This window comes from Saimiri boliviensis, chromosome 2 (assembly GCF_048565385.1).
Source record: "Saimiri boliviensis isolate mSaiBol1 chromosome 2, mSaiBol1.pri, whole genome shotgun sequence".
In the NCBI taxonomy this organism is placed as follows: Eukaryota; Metazoa; Chordata; class Mammalia; order Primates; family Cebidae; genus Saimiri; species Saimiri boliviensis.
This window is the reverse complement of record NC_133450.1, coordinates 137,665,543-137,688,161: the sequence shown is the minus strand read 5'-3', so window position 1 is coordinate 137,688,161 and position 22,619 is coordinate 137,665,543. Positions and strand designations below refer to the sequence as shown.

General features: G+C 54.2%; 1 protein-coding gene and 1 pseudogene across 10 annotated transcripts in view; one reads left to right on the top strand and one right to left on the bottom strand.

Annotated features, from left to right (window-relative positions):
• The window catches only part of EXD3 (exonuclease 3'-5' domain containing 3), a 92,933-nt gene extending 70,359 nt beyond the window's left edge, over window positions 1–22,574 (bottom strand). For all 10 annotated transcript variants that reach the window (XR_012516450.1, XR_012516451.1, XM_074394419.1 and 7 more), the window contains exon 1: window positions 22,433–22,574. The gene's annotated coding sequence lies outside the window, so the exon portion shown is untranslated. The remainder of the gene's footprint in view (window positions 1–22,432) is intronic.
• Window positions 20,307–20,401, top strand: LOC120360755 (small nucleolar RNA U13; annotated as a pseudogene).
• Window positions 22,575–22,619: the final 45 nt, after the last annotated feature.

The window sequence follows — 22,619 nt, the reverse complement described above, 5'->3', positions numbered from 1 at the left end:
TTCTGAGATGGAGTCTCACTCTGTCGCCCAGGCTAGAATGCAGTGGCAGAATCTCAGCTCACCACAACCTCCGCCTCCTGGGTTCGAGCGATTCTCCTGCCTCAGCCTCCCGAGTAGCTGGGACTACAGGCACCTGCCACCACACCCAGCTAATTTTTACTAGAGACGGGGTTTCGTCATGTTGGTCAGGCTGGTCTCGAACTCCTGACCTCGTGATCCGCCCTCCTTGGCCTCCCAAAGTGCTGAGACCGGACCCCGCTCTCGTGGGGCGCGGCTGCTGCTCTCCCTTCGCAAACGGCTCAAACGTGGATGACAGATCTTCGGACGTTTCTGGCAGCGTGCGGCCGCGTTTCCCCCACCCAGGGCGGCCCCAGGACCGCGGCGCCCCACGCCCGAGCCCGCCAAGCCGAGGGGGCCGCACCTGCAGGGTGCGCGGCGGGAGGACCCCAGGCTCCCAGGACGCTCAGCCCCAGCGCGGAGAATACGATGGCGACACCGGGGGCGGCCAGCCCAGACACGAGGAGGGCCCCCCCCACCAACACAGCGGGGCCCAGGACGGCCACAGCCGAGGACCGCGCGGAGGAGGGCTGGCTGCAGAGCCCCTGCCGGATCCCCTCCATGGCCCCTGGGAAGCCTCTGGGGGGGAGGGCAGGTCCGCCCAGCTCAGGGGGCTTGACCTGTGTCCTGGGCTCTGTGAAGAGCCGCTGACAAAACGTGAAGACACAAGCCCAGGTTCAAGGACCCTGGCCAGAAGCTGAACAGCCACCGGAGGCAAAAACAACGCTCTTCAGAGGATGATACCTAAATCCAGAGTGTCTACCACGGACGGATGATTTTGTGCCTAACAAAAACCACGAGACCTAAAAAGAAACAAGAAAATATGACCCACAATCAAGCGGAGAAACACGAAAAACAGAGAACAGAAAGCAGCTTCAAGGCAGCCCTCAGAGTTGTTGGTGTTAGCAAAGACTAACGCAGTGATTGCAGCCGTGCTCAGGAATGAGCAGAAAAGACGTTCCAAGAGTTACAGGAGGCCAGGCGCAATTTGGGAGGCTGAGGCGGCAGGATTGCTTGAGCCCAGGAGTTCAAGACCACCCTAGGCAACATGATGAAACTCTGCACCAAAGAATTAAACATCAGCTGGGCATGGGGCTCACACCTGTGGTCCCAGCTACTCAGGAGGCTGAGGGAAAAGAGCTTGCTTCACTTACAGTTCCACATGGCTAGGGAGGCTTCAGAATCATGGCAGGAGGTGAAAGGCACTTCCTACATGGTGGCAGCAACAGAAAATGAGGGCTGGGCGTGGTGGCTCACACCTGTAGTCCCAGCACTTTGGGAGGCCGAGCTAGGAGGATCACCTGGGGTCAGGAGTTTGTGACCAGCCTGACCAACACGGTGAAACCCCGTCTCTACTAAAAATACAAAATTAGCCAGGCGTGGTGGTGGCACCTGTAATCCCAGCTACTCAGGACGCTGAAGCAGGGGTTGCAGTGAGCTGAGACTGTGCCACTGCACTCCAGCCTGGGCAACAGAGCAGGACTCTGTCTCAAAAAAAAAGAAAGAAAGAAAAAATGAGGAAGAAGCAAAAGCAGAAACCCCTGATAAACCCATCAGATCTCATGAGACTTATTCACTATCACAAGAACAGCACGGGAAAAACGGGTCCTCATGATTCCATTACCTCCCCCTGGGTCCCGCCCACAGCGCGTGGGAATTCTGGGAGATAGAATCCAAGTGGAGATTTGGGACTCAGCCAAACCATACCATCCCACTGTAGCCCCTGAAAATCTCATGTCCTCACGTTTCAAAACCAATCACGCCTTCCCAACATTCCCCCGACGTCTTCATTTATTTCAGCATTAACCCGAAAGTCTAGCCCAAAGTCTAATCTGAGACAAGGCGAGTCCCTTCTGCCTAGGAGGCTGTAAAATCAAAAGCAAGTTAGTTACTTCCGAGATACAATGAGGGTACAGGCATTCCATAAATACAAGCGTTCTGAGCCGGGCGCAGTGGCTCATGTCTGCAATCCCCACACTTTGGGAGGCCAAAGCAGGCCCCTCAGCTACTCAGGAGGCTGAGGCAGGAGAACTGCTTGAACCCGGGAGGCAGAGGTTGCAGTCAGCCAAGATCCTGCCACTGCACTCCAGCCTGGGCAACAAGAGTGAAACTCGGTCTCAAAACAAAACAAAACAAACAAACAAAAAGATTCCAAATGGAAGACAGTGGCCAAAACAAAGGAGTTACACGGCCCAGGCCAGTCAGAAATCCAGCAGGGCAGTCAAATTTTAAAGCTTGAAAATGATCTCGCTTGACACCCGTCTCACATCCAGGTCACGCTGATGCAACAGGTGGGTTCCCATGGTCTTGGGCACCTCTACCCCTGTGACACAGCCCAGTCCCACAAGTGAGCCAGGTGCTGGGAAGGACACATGAAGTCTCACAGGTGAGCCAGGTGCTGGGGAAGACACATGAAGTCCCACAGGTGAGCCCGGTGTTGGGGAGGACACAGGTGAGCCAGTGGCCATTCCCAAATTCCCAGGGCCTCTGCCAGCGGCCATCCAAAGGACCTGCTTGGAACCCTGTACGTCCCACCCTTGGACCTCTTAACTGCACTGGTGCCTGGCACAGTGTGCTCTGACCCACAGAGGGCAAGGCCAGCACCCCGGGGGGAAGGCGGTGGGCACCCAGGGCCAGAGCAGGGGCCAGAGCCCCAAGCCCCGCTGCTTCCGCAGCTGCTCCCTGGGGCCCTCTGGACCACAGTACGAATGAGGCAGAGTGGGTGCCCACAGGGCAGGTCCTGGGTCTTGTGCTGAAAGCACACGTTTTTCTCACATCACGTTCAAGTGATCAAGTTCCCGATAAATGTTAGGTTTATCCCAACTCAGTGTGAGCCTGGCTTCTCCTGCCGGCTGGCACATGGGTGGGTGCCAGGCACAGGTTCCTGCCCTGCAGGGCACCTGCTGCCCTCGGACCCTCGGTGGGACCCGCTGCCCACAGACACCCTGCCCACCCCCCAATGCCAGGCAGAGGTCTCAGTGTTCTGAAGAGTAAATGAAAAGAGAAACTGGCCGAGTGCTATAGCTCACGCCTATAATCCCAGCCTGTGGGAGGCCGAGGTGGGAGGATCACTTGAGCCCAGGAGGTCAAGGCTACAGTGAGCCAAGACGGGGCCACTGCCCTTCAGCCTGGGTGACAGAGCAAGACCCTGTTTCAAAAAAAAAAAAAAAAAAAGCTGGGCGCAGTGGCTCACGCCTGTAATCCCAGCACTTTGGGAGGTCAAAGCGGGCAAATCACGAGGTCAGGAGTTCAAGACCAGCCTGGCCAACATGGTGAAACGCTGCCTCTACTAAAAATACAAAAATTAGCCAGGTGTGGTGGCGGGTGCCTATAATCCCCGCTACTTGGGAGGCTGAGGCAGAGAACTGCTTGAACCTGGGAGGCAGAGGTTGCAGTTAGCAGAGATCATGCCACCGCACTCCAGCCTGGGAGACAGAGCGAGACTCTGTCTCAAAAAAAAGAAGAAAAGAAAGAAAGAATAAAGAAAAGAAAAGTGAGGCCCCCGCACAGAACCAGGGTGGCAGGCAGCAAGTTATCTGGAGCTGGGAGCCAGGAGCCGCCAGCAGCAAGGGTGGGGTGAGTCCTTGCCACACCCTTACCGCACAGGTGGGCCCTGACGGCAGGCCCCTCCAACCCCTATCTGTCTACCCCAACCAGCAGAGTTGACATGGCCAAACTCCCGCCCCTGGCACGCCCCGTGGCCATCCAGAGAGAGGAAGCTTCCTGTACCAACGACCCCCTCAACCCCCCGACGGCAAATGAATAAAGGCGGCAGGTGCCCCCATCCCCCCACCAATCTCCACTCCCATAGGCACTCCCAGCAGCTTCTGGAAACTTCCCTGGGCTCTCAGTACTCCCCTAGCCATAGGCTCAGTGGGAGTCAGACAGACCCTCTCTGCAGCCCTCCTCGGGCATTGGTGCCCCAATCCCCACCCGGACCGCTCCTCGGCCCCCACCCCTCCCTTCAAGGAGCGCAGCCCGGCCCCCTCAGTAGGCCGGGGATGGACGTGACGGGGTAGCCTCAGCCATGTGGTCAGGCCTGCAGAGGGCTCGGGAGCCTGCACTGCCTCCTGGAGCCCCGGGGGCCCGTGCCCGGGAGGGCCCTCATCTGCGGCGGCTGGCACCACTGCACTTGGAGTCGTGGAGGCCAGATGCTCGCCAGCAAGCCCCCCCCATTCACAGACGCGCCAGAGCCAGCGGGTGGGCGGCCCGCGGAGGAGCCAGTCCCGGACACCCCACACCGACGCCATGCGGCCGGCTGGTCTCTGGGCCCCTCTGCTGGTGGAACCCGGCATCGCCGTCCTCTCTGCCGCATCTGTCCCGGCACTTAGGCCAACGTGCCTTCCCTCCCTGCACACTCAGTGCTGCAGGTCGAGCCCTGCCTGGCGGCCTGGGGAGGCCCCTCCTCCGTCCGCCTGCCTGAACACCCCAGAGGGGACTGCCTCCCCTGCGAAGCCCGCCCACCGGGCCCCGGCTCCGAGGGGCCCATCTGCCTTCAGCTCACTGCTGGCCCGTTCCTGGGGGCCCACGTCTAGCCGCTCTCAGGCTGTGTCCTGCCAGCCCCACCAAGCAGAACCCAGCGTCCCCACCCCATCTCCCAGGACCCCTTGGCTAAGGGAGGGTGACTGGCGGCCAGAGGCCCTTCAGAGTCCCCAACAGGGAAGGCTGGAGACAGTGTCAGAACCCAGAGTACAGTCCCCAGACACATCCATGTCCATCCCCATCCAAGCATAAACCCCACGGCAGCGGCTCCTGGCCTGGTTATGAACACAACACAGCTGGAGTGGGAGAAGCACCCAGCGCTCCCATCACCGAGCCCACGGGTCCACAGGTGTGCCAGAGCCTGGGAACGCCAGCAGGACCCAAGGGCACAGGTGTGAGGTATGAGGGGCACAGCAAGGGGTCTGGGGCATGGCCGGGGCGGGGAGCTCTCCCTTGGGCAGCATGGACACCCCGGGCCGTGCAGTACCCAAGTGTGCAGCCTCAGGCCTCCGGGGTCTCCTGGCCTCACGACTCTGGGGGTCTTCTGGCCTTGCACCTCCGGGGCCTCCCTGGCACAGCCCCCACATCTGACTGAGCTGTGTGGCTGCATCACTAAACACCCACAGTGGCTCTCCTCTCGGTGCCTGGCTGTGCCTCCTCCCACACTCCTAAGGGGCTTCTGAGAGGGCTTCGGGGAGACAGCATCCCGTACCTCCGCCACACCTCCCTTGGCTGCTCAGCAAGGCCCTCCAGGGACATCCAGCCCAGCTGAACCAGCCCCTCAGACCAATGACAGTCCCACATCCCAGGCTGGGGGCCTTCCATCTGCAGTTCCTTGAGTGGCCTGCCAGTTCCGACGTCCTCTCTTAAAAAGGCAGAGCCTCGAGCCAGTCGGAATGGACAGACCCGCCGTGGTACAGGGGAGCCCAGGCTCAGGCCCTGCGAGGCTGGCTGCGTGGCTCCACGCCGGGCTGGGTGCACACCGCCCCATGTTGAGCCAGTCCCTCTACAGGAGTCCGCAGGGCTGTTTTTGTTCCTGAGCTCAGGATGAACCTGCACACGGCCCCGATGGCATTCACTTTGCTGATGAGCCCGGGAAGGGGGCGGTCGGCCTGTCTCTTCCGCGGGAGGGCAGCTGCTAGTATTTCACGTATGTCTTCTGAAACACGCTGGAACTCCATCCCCTGCCGCACAGCTGCGAGGTGAGGCCTTGGGACGTGCCTGGGTCATGAGGACCCTGCCCCGCTGCAGGGATTCATCCATTCCGGGATTCCTGGGTTATCACAGGAGTGGAACTGGTGGCTTTATAAGGAGAGAAAGAAGCTGGACACAGCGGCTCACACCTGTAATCCCAGCACTTTGGGAGGCCAAGGTAGGCAGATCATGAAGTCAGGAGATCGAGACCAACCTGGCTAACATGGTGAAACCCCGACTCTACTAAAAATACAAAAAAAAAAATTAGCCAGGTGTGGTGGCATGTTCCTGTAGTCCCAGCTACTCGGGAGGCTGAGGCAGAAGAATCACTTGAAAATGGGAGGTGGAGGTTACAGTGAGCTGAGCTCTCGCCATTGCACTCCAGCCTGGGTGACAGAGACTCCATCTCAAAAAAAAAAAAAAAAAAAAGAGGAAGAGAGGCCTGAGGCTGAGCCTGCGCACTGCGCCCTCACTGTGGCTGCCCCGAGCCTCCGCGCAGCCCTGCAGAGTCCCACCAGCACCAATACCTCCTCGTTCAGCCCCGCCACCAAGAATGCCTCCTCAGACACGCCCCTTACCCTTGGCCTTGGCCTGTAGGAAATAAATTCCTTTTCGTTATAAATTATCCAGTTTTCAATTTTCTGTTTTAAGTAACAGAAACCTGGCCAGCATGGTGGCTCACACTTCTGATCACACTTTGGGAGGCCAAGGCAGGCGATTGCTTGAGTCCAGGGATTCAAGACCAGCCTGGGCAACGTGGTGAGAACCTCTTATCTCTCCGGGCGCAGTGGCATGTGGCACATGGCAGTGGGTGGAGCTGTGTCTACAAAGCCCTGGACCTAAAAATCACCAAGTGGAGACACAGGGGCTGACATGGCCGAGAATGGAAACGACTGGCAAGGATTCAGTTCAGATCTGCCCGCCACAGACTTCAGTAACTGATCTCATTTTAGGATGAAAAGGCCCGTCTGCATCCCCGCCATCTTGGAATGTGTTGCCGGTTCCAGAGCCCACACTAGGACAAGAGGGGCTCCCCGGGTCCCTGCTGGGGCAACGCTCGCTGCTCAACAGTTGTACAGCTTCCAGTTAAAATTAACAACAAATGGCCAAGCACAGTGGCTCATGCCTGTAATTCCAGCACTTTGGGAGGCCAAGGCAGGCGTACTACAAGGTCAGGGGTTCGAGACCGGCCTGGCCAACATGGTGAAACCCCAAACAAAAATACAAAAAATACAAAACACAAAAATACTAAATACTAAAAATACAAAAAATTAGCTGGGTGTGGTGGCACAAGCCTGTAATCCCAGCTACTCAGAAGACTGAGGCAGGAGAATTGCTTGAACCCGGGAGGTAGAGGCACAGTGGCTCACGCCTATAATCCTAGCACTGTGGGAGACCAAGGTGGGCAGATCACTTGAGGTCAGGAGTTCGAAATCAGCCTGGCCAACATGGTGAAACCCTGTCTCTACTAAAAACACAAAAATTAGCTGGCATGGTGGCGCATGCATGTAATCCCAGCTACTGAGGAGGATGAGACAGGAGAATTGCGTGAACCCCGGAGGGGGAGGTTGCAGTGAGCCAAGATCACGCCATTGCACTCCAGCCTGGATGACAGAGCGAGACTCTGTCAAAAAAAAAAAAAAAATTACCAAGTGACTCTTTTAAGTGTCTTCATTTCTTCTGAAAGGTGCTCACCCAGGTCAAATTGTTGCCCTGAGTCCTGTGACAACAGAACTCCGGGCTCCGAGAACCCCAGAGGCTGCAGCTCCCCGGCCCCACGCTCCACACCCAGGGAGGCAAACCCCGCATGGGGAACACTGCACAGCGAGAGAGCCCCGCCGGAGGCAGCCTGGAATGGAGGTGACCCACGTAGTAGTGCCTGACTCACTGTGGAGGCCACGCTGCTGAGGGTGGGGTGACAGGGTGAGGGCTGTGTCCTTTCCCACGGGACTGGCAGACCCCCCCAGGGCCTCAGTGAGGCACAGGGACCTGCGGGTGACTGTGCCTGGAGCCCCAGCCCCTGGGCTCAGTGCAGGCTCGGTCACTGGCTGTGGTGGCCCTGTGTGCTAAGCAGGTGGCCAGGTGGGCATAGGCTGGCACCTCGAGGGCCTCTAGACCACCGCAGAACCAGTGGCAGATTCCAGCTGAGGTTCTGAGGGCAGCCCCTGGGTTGGGGTCTCAGGCCCTGGCATGGCACGTGGCCCCAGGGGGAGTCCCAGGCCTCGCTGCGAGATGGAGTGGATGATGGCGAACACAGCGCAGACGTGGGAGCAGCATGCACGCTCAGGAACGCTCGTCCCCACCGCAGACCCTACTGGGCCCAGGATGTCCCCTTCAACCACTGAAGGCACAGCTGCCCCCGAGCTCTAGGCACAGGGCTTGCTTGGAGATGGGATCCGCGGCGGGTGGGTGGCAGCCCCACTGCTCGGTTTCCTGGGAGGCCTGGCCTAGACACAGTAGCCTCCCAAGGAGCCTCCTCAGGAAGGCGGGGCCCATGGGACATGCGGGGGACCCTCCCTCGAAGCTTCGCCCTCAAGTAGGACCCAACGTTCCCTCAAACGACCCCCTAACAGGCAGACCTTGAGGGACCCCATGAGAAGCCAGGTTACTGGCTGAGGGGCGGAGGTGGCCATGGTGGGCCGGCGGGAGTGGGAGCGGTCAGGAGGCCCGTCGGAGCTGCTCCACCCACCTGGGACCTGGAAAGGAGGGCGGGCCGAGGGGGTGCTTCCTGTGGCCGCGGCACACAATGGTGTTTTCTCCACCGGGCAGTGAGTCACCCAAGACGGACTGGAAGCCGGGCCACCCTGCATTCTTGTCCAGGCGCCAGGTCACGCTTCCTCTGTGGTTTCCCTGAGGACCCTCGGGCCTGCCAGGTGGGCCTTGTGTCAGCAGCAGGCATGGCCAGGAGGGCAGGAAGCGGCAGGAGGGTGGGCCATGTGCCCCCCCAGGTCTCCCTGGCACCCCAGTGGCGGGCTCCCAGGCTCCTCCAGCCCGCAGAGCTGGCCTTACTGCCCCCTCCCGAGAGCGCTGAACACCGTCATCCGTCCTTGAGGGCCCTGCAGCCGCCACCCCAGGTTGTGGCAAGGATGGGCCTGAGACCGGGAGCGAGTGGGCCCCTAGAAGCTGCCGTCCCCAAGGGAGGCATCCGAGGCCTGTCCCCTCCCCACCTCATATGGCCTGACACAGCAGCAGAATGTGCAGAATACGTGATTAGAGACAGCGTCAGTATCTCTGTGATGGCTTTTTATATGGACTTCACGTGAAACGGTAATACTTGGGTACACTGGATTGAATAAAATGTATTATTAAAATAAGTTAACTTGTTTCTCATTATTTTTAAAAACCTATCTACAAGAAAACTTAAAATCTTCCTTGTCATAAGCTCCAGGTGACTACCTGGGCCCTTCCAGGAGATGGAGACAGTCCAGCCCCGAGGCCCCGCTCCCCACAGCAGTGTGGGGGAAGCCAGAAAACAGGCTTTGTCTCTAAACTCCACACAGGACGGGTGGATACCCCAGAACCCCCCAGAGCAGCCCCCAGAGACTGAGGGCACAGCTGGATGAGCTGAGGCACAGCCTGGGTCCCGAGGGAGGGAGGCTCTGGCCTCCTAGATGAACAGCAGCCTGACTCACACACCGTCCACTGACCTCACAGTGATTCCGTGTTTCCGTGGCTGACTCACACACCGTCCACTGGCCTCACAGTGATTCCGTGTTTCTGTGCCTGACTCACACACCGTCCACTGGCCTCACAGTGATTCTGTGTTTCCGTGCCTGACTCACACACTGTCCACTGGCCTCACAGTGATTCCACGTGTTTCTGTGCCTGACACACACACTGTCCACTGGCCTCACAGTGATTCCACGTGTTTCTGTACCTGACACACACCGTCCACTGCCCTCACAGTGATTCTGTGTTTCCGTTGCTGACTCACACACCGTCCACTGGCCTCGCAGTGATTCCGTGTTTCCGTGCCTGACACACACCGTCCACTGCCCTCACAGTGATTCTGTTTCCGTGCCTGACTCACACACCGTCCACTGGCCTCACAGTGATTCTGTGTTTCCGTGCCTGACTCACACACTGTCCACTGGCCTCACAGTGATTCCACGTGTTTCTGTGCCTGACACACACACTGTCCACTGGCCTCACAGTGATTCCACGTGTTTCTGTACCTGACACACACCGTCCACTGCCCTCACAGTGATTCTGTGTTTCCGTTGCTGACTCACACACCGTCCACTGGCCTCGCAGTGATTCCGTGTTTCCGTGCCTGACACACACCGTCCACTGCCCTCACAGTGATTCTGTTTCCGTGGCTGACTCACGCACTGTCCACTGGCCTCACAATGATTCCATGTGTTTCCGTGCCTGACTCACACACCGTCCACTGGCCTCACAGTGATTTCCGTGTTTCTGTGGCTGACTCACGCACTGTGCACTGGCCTCACAGTGATTCCGTGTTTCCGTGTATCTTGCTTACGACAATTTGTATTTAATTTTTTGAGGCAGTGTCTCACTGCTGCCCAGGCTGCAGTGTAGTGGCCTGATCACTGCCCCCAAAAGCCACCCCAAAAACAATGAACCATGTGCCCATCAGCACTGACTCCCTCCGCCCCTTCTCAGCCCCTGGCCAGTTTCTGTCTCTGTGAGTTTTTCTATCTTGGGCATTTCCTGTAACGGAGACCACGCAGATGCTGTCTCTGGTGGCTGGCTGAACTCACTCAGCACAGTGTCGTCAAAGCTCATCCCAGCCGCGGCGTGAGCTGGAGCACCCTTTCTGTGTTTGAGTCATGCCCCAGTGTGCACGGACCATGGTTTGTCCAGCAGACATTTGGGTGCACCCCCTCGTCTGGCTGTTAGAGACAGTGCTGCTGTGAACAGCTGTGTGCGTGTTTCTGTGTGGACCGTGTTTTCATGGATCTGGGTGTGCACATACTGAGGCGGGAACTGCTGAGTCTTGTGGTGCTTCTATGTTGAGCTGTCTGAGGAACTACCAGACCATTTCCACCGGGGACCAATCATTGGATGCTTCCATCTATAACTTCTCCACAGCCTCACCAGCGCCTGTTACTGCCTGTCTCTCTCTTTTTACACTTACCAATTTAACTTAGGGACTGTTCTGTTCTTTAACCATTAAGATGACCAATTTTAAACACAAACAGTAACTCTGCAGGGATATTGTACGGGAGATGGAGAAGGAGGCCGGCCGGTGTGACAGGTCCCACACAGCCACTCTTGGGGTTGCTGGCGTGTTTGCCCCCGTGGGTGCCACATAGGTCACAGGGTTTTTTTTTTTTTTTTTTTTTTTGAGATGGAATTTTGCTCTTGTCGCCCAGGATAAAGTGCAGTGGAGCAATCTCAGCTCACTGCAACCTCTGCCTCCCGGGTTCAAGCGATTCTCCTGCCTCAGCTTCCTGAGTAGCTGGGATTATAGGCATATGCCACCACGCCTAAGTTTTGTATTTTTATCAGAGACAGGGTTATACCATGTTGGCCAGGATGGTCTTGATCTCCTGACCTCATGATCTGTCTACCTCGGCCTCCAAAGTGCGAGGATTACAGGCGTGAGCCACCAGGCCCAGCCCATGAACAATACTTCTGAAGGTTGAAACTAGGATGGGATCTTAGCTCCAGCACCTCCATGCCTTCCCCAGGGTGGTGGCCACTGCTAGCCACACCCGGGGCCACAGTCAGTGCTTTACTCTCTTATGCAGTGCCTGAGGGTCAGGAACTTTCCAGTGGCTGGCTGGGTGGTACCTCCACCAGGGAGTGGGCACTGCACCCTGGGCTGGAGGCCTCAGTTCCCTGCAGCCCGTGGTCTCCAGAGCGAGGAACCCACAGGGACAAAGAGGCGGCCTCGGGGCCTCATGACCTGCGTCCAAGTCACACAGCCTCTGCCGCCTCCCATCAGGCCAGGCACCCCCAGGTCAGTTCACACTCCACCCTGCTCTGCACGGCTGGCGAGGGACGGGCAGCTCATCGCCTCATATCCCAGGTCTTCTCAGGACCAGAAACCCCCAGCCCGCCCAGCTGTTCCCCAGGCAGACGTCCAGAGCCTCATCAGCCCAGCTGCTGCCTCCCAGAGGCCCTCTCCACCCTAAGATGTGCCGGGACACACCACACAGCTCAGAGTGCCATCCCGCACCCGCTTACGCCAGGGGGCTGCCCTCTGTGGAAGACAGGGACGCAACACAGCCGGTCACACCGAGGGGGCACAGGCAGTTCCAGGACCTGGTTCTGCACTGCCCGTGACACAAGCACCCACACCCAGGGTCGGTGGCCCGTCCCACAGCCCAGTCTGGGTCTGTCGTGAGCCTGCAGCGGGCTCACGGATGCTCGCGCAGGGTCTTCGGGCAGGAGCCGCTCCCACCTGGAGCAGAAGGGAGAGGGCCCTCCCTGGGCTCGGTCCATGAGTCAGGAGGCTGGGAAGCGCCCTGCACCCTTCCCCACAGACACCGAAGGCGCCCGTCCCACTCCGACAGGAGCCTCTGACCAAGGGCACCCAACCTCAGGCTCCTCTCATCCTCTCTGTGGGCCTGAGGACAGGCAGAGGCAGTAAGGCAGCAGAGGGAGACCCTCGTGAGGACCGACGCCACGGGCAAAGCTGGGGCCACGGCGGGACATTCATCCCGGCGAAGCGACGCCCACCAGACGCGGCGGGAGACACACGTGTCTGGACTCAAAGGACACGGCCGGGGATTCATGTGGACACCACAGGCACAGTGGTAGCACGTTTCTGACTGCTTATAGTGAAAATAGAAAAGTGAGTAGGTGGTGAGCATGGCACCCCCAATAGTGCCCAGGAAGCAATGCCCCACAGAGGGGCCGGATGGGCCAGGGCAAGGCCCTGGGTGAGGCGGAAGCTGACCACTGGGCCCTGGACACAGAGCCCCCTGCTGACCGCCTCTGGGTGAACAGCGTGAGGGGAAGGAGACAGTGTGGCCACATACCACATGCCACACACCACAGGCCACAGGCCACTAGGTCCTCAAACAGTTGAACACAGCATGAGCACAGGCCCTGGCAATGCCTCTTCCAGGCAGAGGCCACGGGACCAGCAATGTGCATCTGCACCAACACTCAGGCACACACGACCCCAGCTGCACTGTGTACGGCGGCCACAGAGGATGCACAGTCTGGCTGAGGAACGAGACGTCCATGGCCACCACACGGCGGAGCAGCCTTCCGCCGCGAACGGAAGAAGATGTCGTGCATGTGACTGCACCGATGCCAGGTGTGGGCCTGGCACCCCGGCCGGCAGGGCTGGGCCCTTCCAGCCTCCTTCAAGTGCAGGCTGTGAAGCGGGTGGGCCCTGCTGAGGGTGCCTGCAGGGGATGCCGGCCCATGGTGGGGAGGAAAGGACAGAGCCCGTGGTGAGGGGCTGGCGGGGCTGCAGGGTGTGAGCTGCGAGGCGGCGTGGGACCATGGAGTGGATGGTGGAGCCTTGGGACACACACTCGCTGGCAGAGGCTGAGGACCCCCAGGGCTGGCAGGATGTCTGCGTGAAGCAAAAGTCCCACGAGGCAGGCCCTGGGTGATGCCACATCACCTATTTCCTTTGGAGGCCAGGTGCAGTGGCTCACACCTGTAATCCCAGCACTTCGGGAGGCCAAGGCAGGTGGATCATCTAGGTCAGGGGTTCGATACCAGCCTGGCCAATATGGTGAAACCCCATATCTACTAAGAGTATAAAAATTAGGTGTGGGGGCGCATGCCTGTAATCCCAGCTACCTGGGAGGCTGAGGCAGGAGAGTCGCTCAGATCTGGGAGGCAGAGGTTGCAGTGAGCTGAGATTGCGGGACTGCACTCCAGCATGGATGACAAAGCAAGACTCGTCTCAGAAAAGTCTCCCTGAGTTGATTTTTCCAGCAGACCTTCAGCGGTGAGGAGAGGCCTCCTTTGGTCCCATAGCTTTGGTGCTGTGAGCAGAGTGCCCAGGCGGCTCTGCTCAAAGCCTCAGTGAAGGGAACCCTGGACCTGACCAGCCGGCAGAAGCCTAGGATGCTTTTTAGTCTCAACTAAAACCCCTTTTAATTACACATCTGGACCCCCGGCTTCCTTCTTGGTTGCTTTTTGCTGAGAAAATTGTAAAATTTCCCCACTGGACATTCAAAAAGCTTAAAATCTCAAGTTGTCTGAAAAGTGTTCTCCCATCTACTTCTGCTTTTCCCTCCTCCGCCCTCCTCCTGTTGTCTTTGATGCCACATCAAAGAATCTAGAAGGGACTTTCAACAACACAGACCCCATAAGGTACCAGAGAAGGCGGCCACTCACGCCCTTCTACGGCTTTTCTCTTCCTGTGGAGTGCACAGCCACACACAGCTCCGCCTGGGGTCTACAGCTCTGCTCTGCTTTTCTTTTTCTTTTTTTTTGAGACAGAGTCTTGCTCCGTCACCCAGGCTGGAGTGCAGTGGCGCGATCTTGGCTCACAGCAACCTTTGCCTCTCAGGTTCAAGCGACTCTCCTGCCTCAGTATCCCAAGTAGCTGGGATTATGGGCACTCTACCACGCCCAGCTAATTTTGGTATTTTCAGTAGAGGCGGGGTTTCACCATGTTGACGAGGCTGGTCTGAAACTCTTGACCTTGTGATCCATCCACCTCAGCCTCCCAAAGTGCTGGGATGACAGGCGTGAGCCACTGCACCCGGCCAAGGATGTAAAGTTTTCCTACTTGCTTCACCTAAGGGTCATCCCTTTACAAGTACAAAGTTAAGGGTGCCTAGCTAACCATTTTTAGGGCACTAAAAGAGGTCAGTGGAAATAAAAACCATTTGAAAGCTGGCAAATGAAAAATCTTAATGAATGCTATAAGTTATTCCTCTATGTGACTATATGAAATATATATATTACATATATGACATTCCTATGTGATCTAAGATAATATTTGGGAATGTCATCTAAGATAATATTTGGTAAATAAAATTAGTTTTTAAATTGTTATTAAAATAAATTAGGGACCGGGTGTGGTGGCTCAGACCTGTAATCCCAGCACTTTGGGAGGCTTGGCAGGTGGATCACTTGAGGTCAGGAGTTTAAGACCAGCCTGGCCAATATGATGAAACCCTACTCTACTAAAAATAACAACAACAGCAACAAAATTAGCCAGGCATAGCGGTTCGTGCCTGTAGTCCCAACTACTTGGGAGACTGACGCAGGAGAATTGCTTGAACCTGGGAGGCAGGCGTGGCAGTGAGCCAAGACTGTGCCACTGCATTCCAGACTGGGCAATAGAGTGAGACCCCATCATCTATAAATAAATAAATAGGGAAGTCTTCAGACTTGTCAGTATCATACATAATTTTAGACTTTTTTTGCCTGGGTCTACCAGTCAGACAGATTTATACTGTCTTTGCTAGATGTTTTAAGGTCATAAAACTGTTGCTTTTGTAGTATTTTTCATACTTGCTTGAGGTGTCTGTGAGCTCATGCTGTCAGGGCTGACTGTCAGGCTCCCTACAGCCCTGCACACGCCGTACTGTGAGCTTGTGTCTTTGGTTTAGCCTCTGGATTCTGAGGTCTGGAGAGGTGGCTGTGGTGCCGCTTGGGGACATGACCTGGACCTCCAGCCACAAGGTAGAGCCAAACCCAATGTGGCTTACTCCTGCCTGCCCCAGCCTTGCCTCCTGGGCATGCTGGAAGAATGTGGATCCTGCGGGCATTTTCTTCACAACTGTGTCCCCTGTCCTGAGCCGTGTGCCTGGTAGGAAAATTCAGAATCCAGACAGGCCCTGCCCATCATAGCCATCCTGGATACCACAAGGCTACTTCAGATGCAGGATGACTGCAGAAGACATAGCGAGGGTATCTGTGTAACAATTTCCAAATTCTTTTCAGTAATTTAAAATCTTAAAAGTCATGTTATGTTAAATTAAGTACCAGATGATCAGCCAGGCACGGTGGCTCACACCTGTAATCCCAGCACTTTGGGAGGCCGAGGTGGGCAGATCACAAGATCAAGAGATTGAGACCATCCTGGTCAACATGGTGAAACCTCATCTCTACTAAAAACACAAACTATTAACTAGGCGTGGTGTTGTGCACCTGTAGTCTCAGATACTTGAGAGGCTGAGGCAGGAGAATTGCTTGAACCCAGGAGATGGAGCTTGCAGTGAGCCAAGATCACACCACTGCACTCCAGTATGGTGACAGAGTGAGACTCTGTCTCAAAAAAAAAAAAAAAAAAAAAAAAAGTACTACATAAGCATAAAATGTCTGAGTTGGCTGGGTGCAGTGGCTCACACCTGTAATCCCAGCACTCTGGGAGGCCAAGGCAGGCAGATCACTTGAAGTGAGGAGTTCAAGATCAGCCTGGCCAACACGCTGAAACCCTGTCTCTACTAAAAATACAAAAAATTAGCAAGGCATGGTGGAGGGCATCTGCAGCCCCAACTACTCAGGAAGCTGAGGCAGGAGAATATCGAGACTGTGACATTGCATGCCAGCCTGCAATGTCACGGCATCACAGTGAGACTCCGTCTCAAAAAACAAAACAAAACAAAACAAAACAACTCTGTGTCATTTCTAAGTTAAATGACTCCCAGCTCTTAGGGAGGCAGAGGCAGGAGGATAGCTTGAGCCCATGAGTTCGAGACCTGCCTGGGCAATACAGTGAGACCCTGTTCTCCACAAAAAGGAAAAAAAAAAAAGACAAAAAAAAATGGAAATATTAACTTTTTTTTTTTTGAGATGGAGTCTTGCTCTGTCACCAGACGGGAGTGCAGTGGCACGATCTCAGCTCACTACAACCTCCACCTCCTGGGTTAAAGCAATTCTTCTGCCTCAGCCTCCCGAGTAGCAGGGACCACAGGCACGTGCCACCATGCCCAGCTAATTTTTTAAATGTATTTTTAGTAGAGACGGGGTTTCACCACGTTGGCCAGGATGGTCTTGATCTCTTGACCTCATGATCCGCCCACCTCAGCCTCCCAAGGTGCTGGGATTACAGACGTGACCCACTGCGGTCTGCCTGAAATATTAATTACTAAGCATAAGCTTAAGCTTATGTACATTGGTATCTTATTTTTATATGGCAGAGGAAGCTAAATAGATTTAGGTCTGTTAATAAAAAATTTAGGAAATATATCTCTGTAGCACATTGTAAAGTGGTTTTCATCTACAAATATAGTTCAAAATTACTTGCTATTTTTTTTTTTTTTGAGACGGAGTTTCACTCTTGTTACCCAGGCTGGAGTGCAGTGGCGCGATCTCGGCTCACCGAAACCTCCGCCTCCTGGGTTCAGGCAATTCTCCTGCCTCAGCCTCCTGAGTAGCTGGGATTACAGGCACGCGCCACCATGCCTAGCTAATTTTTTGTATTTTTAGTAGAGACGGGGTTTCACCTTGTTGACCAGGATGGTCTTCATCTCTTGACCTCGTGATCCACCTGCCTCAGCCTCCCAAAGTGCTGGGATTACAGGCTTGAGCCACCGCGCCCGGCCTACTTGCTAAGTTCTTAACTGAAAATTAGGGTCACTAAGAGTTAACACTGTAATTAATATATGTAATCGAAACTACTAAATATAAAAGAAACAATTCTGTATGCAAGATATATAAGAAAAGTAGAGTGTTTTTCTTTTGAACAACATTTTCGTATAATATTAATCGAAAAAGATGTTTGTTTACTTTTCAGTAAACAGAAAAAAGAAGAGGGCAAAGAGGGAGAGACACTCTGTCTGCCTCGTGCTGTCTTCATCAGCTCTGCTGACCATTTGGGAAACCAAGTCTTCTCTCTATCAGAGGAACGGTTTTGCTTTTGGAAATCTCCGAATTACCAATTTGGTTAATGAATGACTTACTTGACAGTGGCCTGTGACCCTATTTTGAAATTGTGTTAAGCCTTTGATATTTGACATGCTTCCCAAAACCAAATTTCAAGCTCTAAAATGAAGGCTTTTTTGACCTGAACTAATCTGGACATAACAAACAGGAATCCCCAGAAGTCCAAGGGAGATGTGTGAGGCTGATTCGGTGTGTTAAAATCATACAGGAGGCATAATCAACTATGAAATCCTGTTTGAGTTATATTTGTATAAATGTATTATTAACACATATGCTCCAAAATTGTATGAGATTCTTTAAAATTCTGGCATGTCTTGGTGTACGGTGTCAGTACTAATTAGGATTGCGTTATATTGTTCTATCCACAGACGTGATCAAATTCACTGTCAACTGCATCTTCACCCACGACTATGCTAAGTCTTTCGTCGTCCACAGAAAATTACTGTTTTACTATGATTCTTCTCAAAATGCAGTTTAAGGCCAGGTGTGGTGGCTCATGCCTGTAATCCCAGCACTTTGGGAGGCCGAGGCGGGTGGATCAGTTGAGATCAGGAGTTCAAGACCAGCCTGGCCAACATGGTAAAACCCCGTCTCTACTAAAAATACAAAAATTAGCCGGGTGTGGTGGTACATGCCTGTAATCCCTGCTACCTAGAGGCTGAGGCAGGAGAATCACTTGAACCCAAGAGGCAGGGGTTGCAGTGAGCCAAGATCATGCCACTATACTCCAGCCTGGGCAACAGAGCGAGACTCTGTCTCAAAATAAAACAAAATTTGCATTTTCATCAAGGAAATTCACGGAAAGAACACTGATAAGTATACGGGCTTCTGATAACTTGGGAGCTCACACCAATGGACCAGATAAAAACTTCCAGGCCTCTTATCAAAAAGCTGATGCATTCACGAGGATTGCTAACCCAGTGTCATACAGAAAAAAAGCAAATTACATGGAACTGAACTGACAGAGGACTGAAGTACTTTTTATGACTTTCTGTTGTTGCTAAAACCTTGCTGACTTTTTCAATATTTTGTTTTCCAGAGTGAAAAAACCTTTTTCTTTTTGAGCTATTTATAGCTATGGCAATTGGGTGACATATACTTTTGTGAGCAAAAATGAAACATTTGTCTTTTTCTCTACCTGATTTCTCAAAAATCTGGAAGCGATTCATGAGTATTCTTATATTCAATATAGTTCTTTGCATAAGTTCAATAAAAATCTGCTTTCCTGCCAGGCTCAGCGGCTCACACCTGTAATCCCACAACTGTGGGAGGCCTAGGCGGGCGGATCACGAGGTCAGGGGTTCGAGACCACCCTGGCCAACATGGTAAAACCCTGTCTCTGCTAAAACAGAAAAATTAGCTGGGCATGGTGGTGCATGCTTGTAGTCACAGCTACTTGGGAGGCTGAGGCAGGAGAATCGCTTGAACCCAGGAGGCAGAGGTTGCAGTGAGCCGAGATCATGCCACCTGTACTCCATCCTGGTGACTGAGCTGAAAAAAAAAAAAGGAATCTATTTTTCTTGTAACAGGACACAATTGGAGACCCTGGTTGTTCTACGCAGGCTTTGACTGGAATGACGTGTTTTCAGATATGACCACACTGCTTTGAGGAACTGAGGTTCTTTTTACAGAGCCAATAAAAAGCCCCTTGGAAAGACTGGACTGGTGCCCTGTTTTCATACTTCCCTTACAAGGTTCCTGGCCTTGAGGTAAGTAAAGATGTCACTTTCAGCCGGGTGATGGCTCACGCCTGCAATCCCAGCACTTTGGGAGGCCAAGGAGGGTGGATTACAGGGTCAGGAGTTCAAGACCATCCTGACCAAGCTGGTGAAACCCCATCTCTACTAAAATACAAATTAGCCAGGCATAGTGGTAAGCGCCTGTAATCCCAGCTACTTGGGAGCCTAAGGCAGCAGAATCGTTTGAACCCAGGAGGTGGAGATTGCAGTGAGCTGAGATCGCAGCATTGCACTCCAGTCTGGCAAACGAGCAAGACTCAAAAAAAAAAAAAAAAAAAAAAAAAAAAGAATGTCACTTTCTGACCGATCCAGGGACTTCAAGATAGTTTGGGACCTGGAGGAGAGACATTCACCCCCTAATTCATAGAGGTATTATAAGTACAGTGTGATGATGGGCAGCCCTTGGCTTGGCCTCCTAGACATGGTGTTTGTTTGTTTTAGAGACAGGGTCTCACTCTGTCACCCAGGCTGAAGTGCAGTGGTGCGATCATAGCTCACTGCAGCCTCAATCTCCTGGGCTCAAGTGATCTTCCCATCTCAGCCTCCTGATAGCTGGGACTACAGGTGTGCACCATTATGCCCAGGTAATTTTTAAACTTTTTTTTTTTTTTTTTTTTGAGATGGAGTTTCGCTCTTGTTACCCAGGCTGGAGTGCAATGGCACGATCTCGGCTCACCGCAACCTCCACCTCCTAGGTTCAGGCAATTCTCCTGTCTCAGCCTCCTGAGTAGCTGGGATTACAGGCACGCGCCACCATGCCTAGCTAATTTTTTGTATTTTTAGTAGAGATGGGGTTTCACCTTGTTGACCAAGATGGTCGCGATCTCTTGACCTTGTGATCCACCCGCCTTGGCCTCCCAAAGTGCTGGGATTACAGGCTTGAGCCACCGCGCCTGGCCAATTTTTAAACTTTTTGTGGAGACAGGGGTCTCACTATGTTGCCCAGGTTGGTCTCAAACTCCTGGGATCAATCAATCCTCCTCCCAAAGTGCTGGGATTACAGGCATGAGCCACCATGCCCAGCCCTCAAGTGGCTTTTAAAGCTCTAATCTGATGCTTTTGTAGTTCATAAGCACAATGATTGGCTCATGTGTAAGATACGTCGCCCTCAAACCTTCTTATGACATCAGCACGTTACCTGTCTGACATGGGGAAAAACAGTCTCATCTGAAATTCCTTATGACAAAGTTCCTGCCAATTTAAAAAGGAGCCTATGTGGCCAATCACCAGTTGTACTTCATGCGAATCATCAGGCCAAATGTAATCATAAATTTATTTTACAAGTAAATTGGTCTTACCAAGATTTATTTTTGGTAGAAATGGGGAAGTAGAGAGAGAGAAATTATGTTTCAGAGAAAAACTATAGCATACCTGTTACTGGATTCTAGCCCTGAGCATTGTATTTTTTATTTTCCTACAATTTGGACTAAATCCTAAACAATCTTCTGGCTACAAGTCTCTAAAGAAGAGCCTGGCTGGGTACAGTGGTTCACACCTGTAATCCCAGCAGTTTGGGAGGTCCAGGTGAGAGGATCGCCTGGGCAGGGTGGCAAGACCTGGTTTATACTGAATTTTTTTTTTTTTTTTTTTTTTTTGTGAGACGGAGTTTCGCTCTTGTTACCCAGGCTGGAGTGCAATGGCGTGATCTCGGCTCACCGCAACCTCCGCCTCCTGGGTTCAGGCGATTCTCCTGCCTCAGCCTCCTGAGTAGCTGGGATTACAGGCACGCGCCACCATGCCCAGCTATTTTTTTTGTATTTTTAGTAGAGACGGGGTTTCACCATGTTGACCAAGATGGTCTCGATCTCTTGACCTTGTGATCCACCCGCCTCGGCCTCCCAAAGTGCTGGGATTACAGGCTTGAGCCACCGCGCCCGGCTGAAATTTTTTTTTTAATTAGCCGGTCCTGGTGAATGCCTGTATTCCCAGCTACTCGGGAGGCAGAGACAAGAGGACCCTTTGAGCCCAAGAGTTCAAGGCTGTGTTGAGTGGGAATCATGCCTCTGCACTCCAGAGTGGGGGACAGAGCAAGACCTGGTCTCTTCACAAACAAAAAGAAACAAGAACCTGGATCTTAGTTTCTTCATGTTTTTAGTTGTCTCCCTAATGCAACAGGTTTTTTCATCCTGGCATACAAATTAATTATCATCCTATGTGTTACTTCTGGGAAAACTAAAATTATGGTGTTTCTAGAAACTAGAGACGATTCAACAGATGACAGCAGCTCTATAAATTAATGACTTCACTGAGGTCTCATGTTTGCCACCCTGTGGTGCCATTCCAGCTCAGTTTTTCGGTTTTTTTTTTTTTTAATGGAGTTTCACTGTTTCACCAAGGCTGGAGTACAGTGGCGTGATCTCAGCTCACTACAACCTCCACCTCCTGGGTTCAAACGATTCTCCTGCCTCAGCCTCCGGAGTATCTGGGATTACAGGTGCCCGCCATCATATCCAGCTCATTTCTGCATTTTTAGTAGAGACAGGGTTTCACCATGTTGGCTAGGCTGGTCCCAGCCTCCTGACCTCGTGATCCGCCCACCTCAGCCTCCCAAAGTGCCGGGATTACAGGTGTGAGCCACAGTGCTGAGCCAGTATTTGGAGTTCCAAAAAAAAAAAAAAAAAATCCCCATGGAAACGTCTCCTCCTTTCCTGCTTGACACGGGTCACAACTCTCTGGGAATGAACCTCCCCAGCAGGAGGGGACACTCTGACCCTCCGATTTCGACAATCACTGCTTTCAAGAAAGACTTTGATCAAACCGAGGCCAATGAGAAAGAAAGATCATTTATCCGAGCAGTGCAAAGCCCTTTCACATTGCGGGCCCAGAGAGCCTGCTGCTCAGCGCCGGAAGGCATTTAAAACGCGGCCGCAACCCTCCGGCCGCCCCGAGCCGGGCAGGCTCTGCCCCGAGGCCGGCTGCGAACCTGGGCCCCGCCGCCGACCCGCGGGAACGCCCCGCAACGCCCGAAGCCACCCGCTCTGCGCTGGAATCTGCCGGGCGCCGCGGTCCGACCCGTCCCGGGAGTTCACACGCGCCCGGGGCCCGCGGGACAGGCAGGCGGGGCAGGGCCCCGAGGGAGAACGCGCCTTCCCGCCCCGCCGGGGCCTCAGTTTCCCCGCCCCGCTCTGCCCTCGGCGCCCCGGCCGCCCACCTGTCACCTGCCCCGCGGAGTCGCTCACCTGCGGACCGTCCACGCCCGGCGCGGAACCTTGGCCCGACCGCAGCGGCCGGCCGGGAGCACTTTCTCCGGCGCACCGAGGCCAACGCGGGCGGGGCGGAGAAGCCGGGTGCACCAAGCTCCCGGCGGAAGTCCGGCCGGGGCGGGGCCGAATGGGTGCAGGGCGTGGCCTGAGGAGCGGGAGCGGG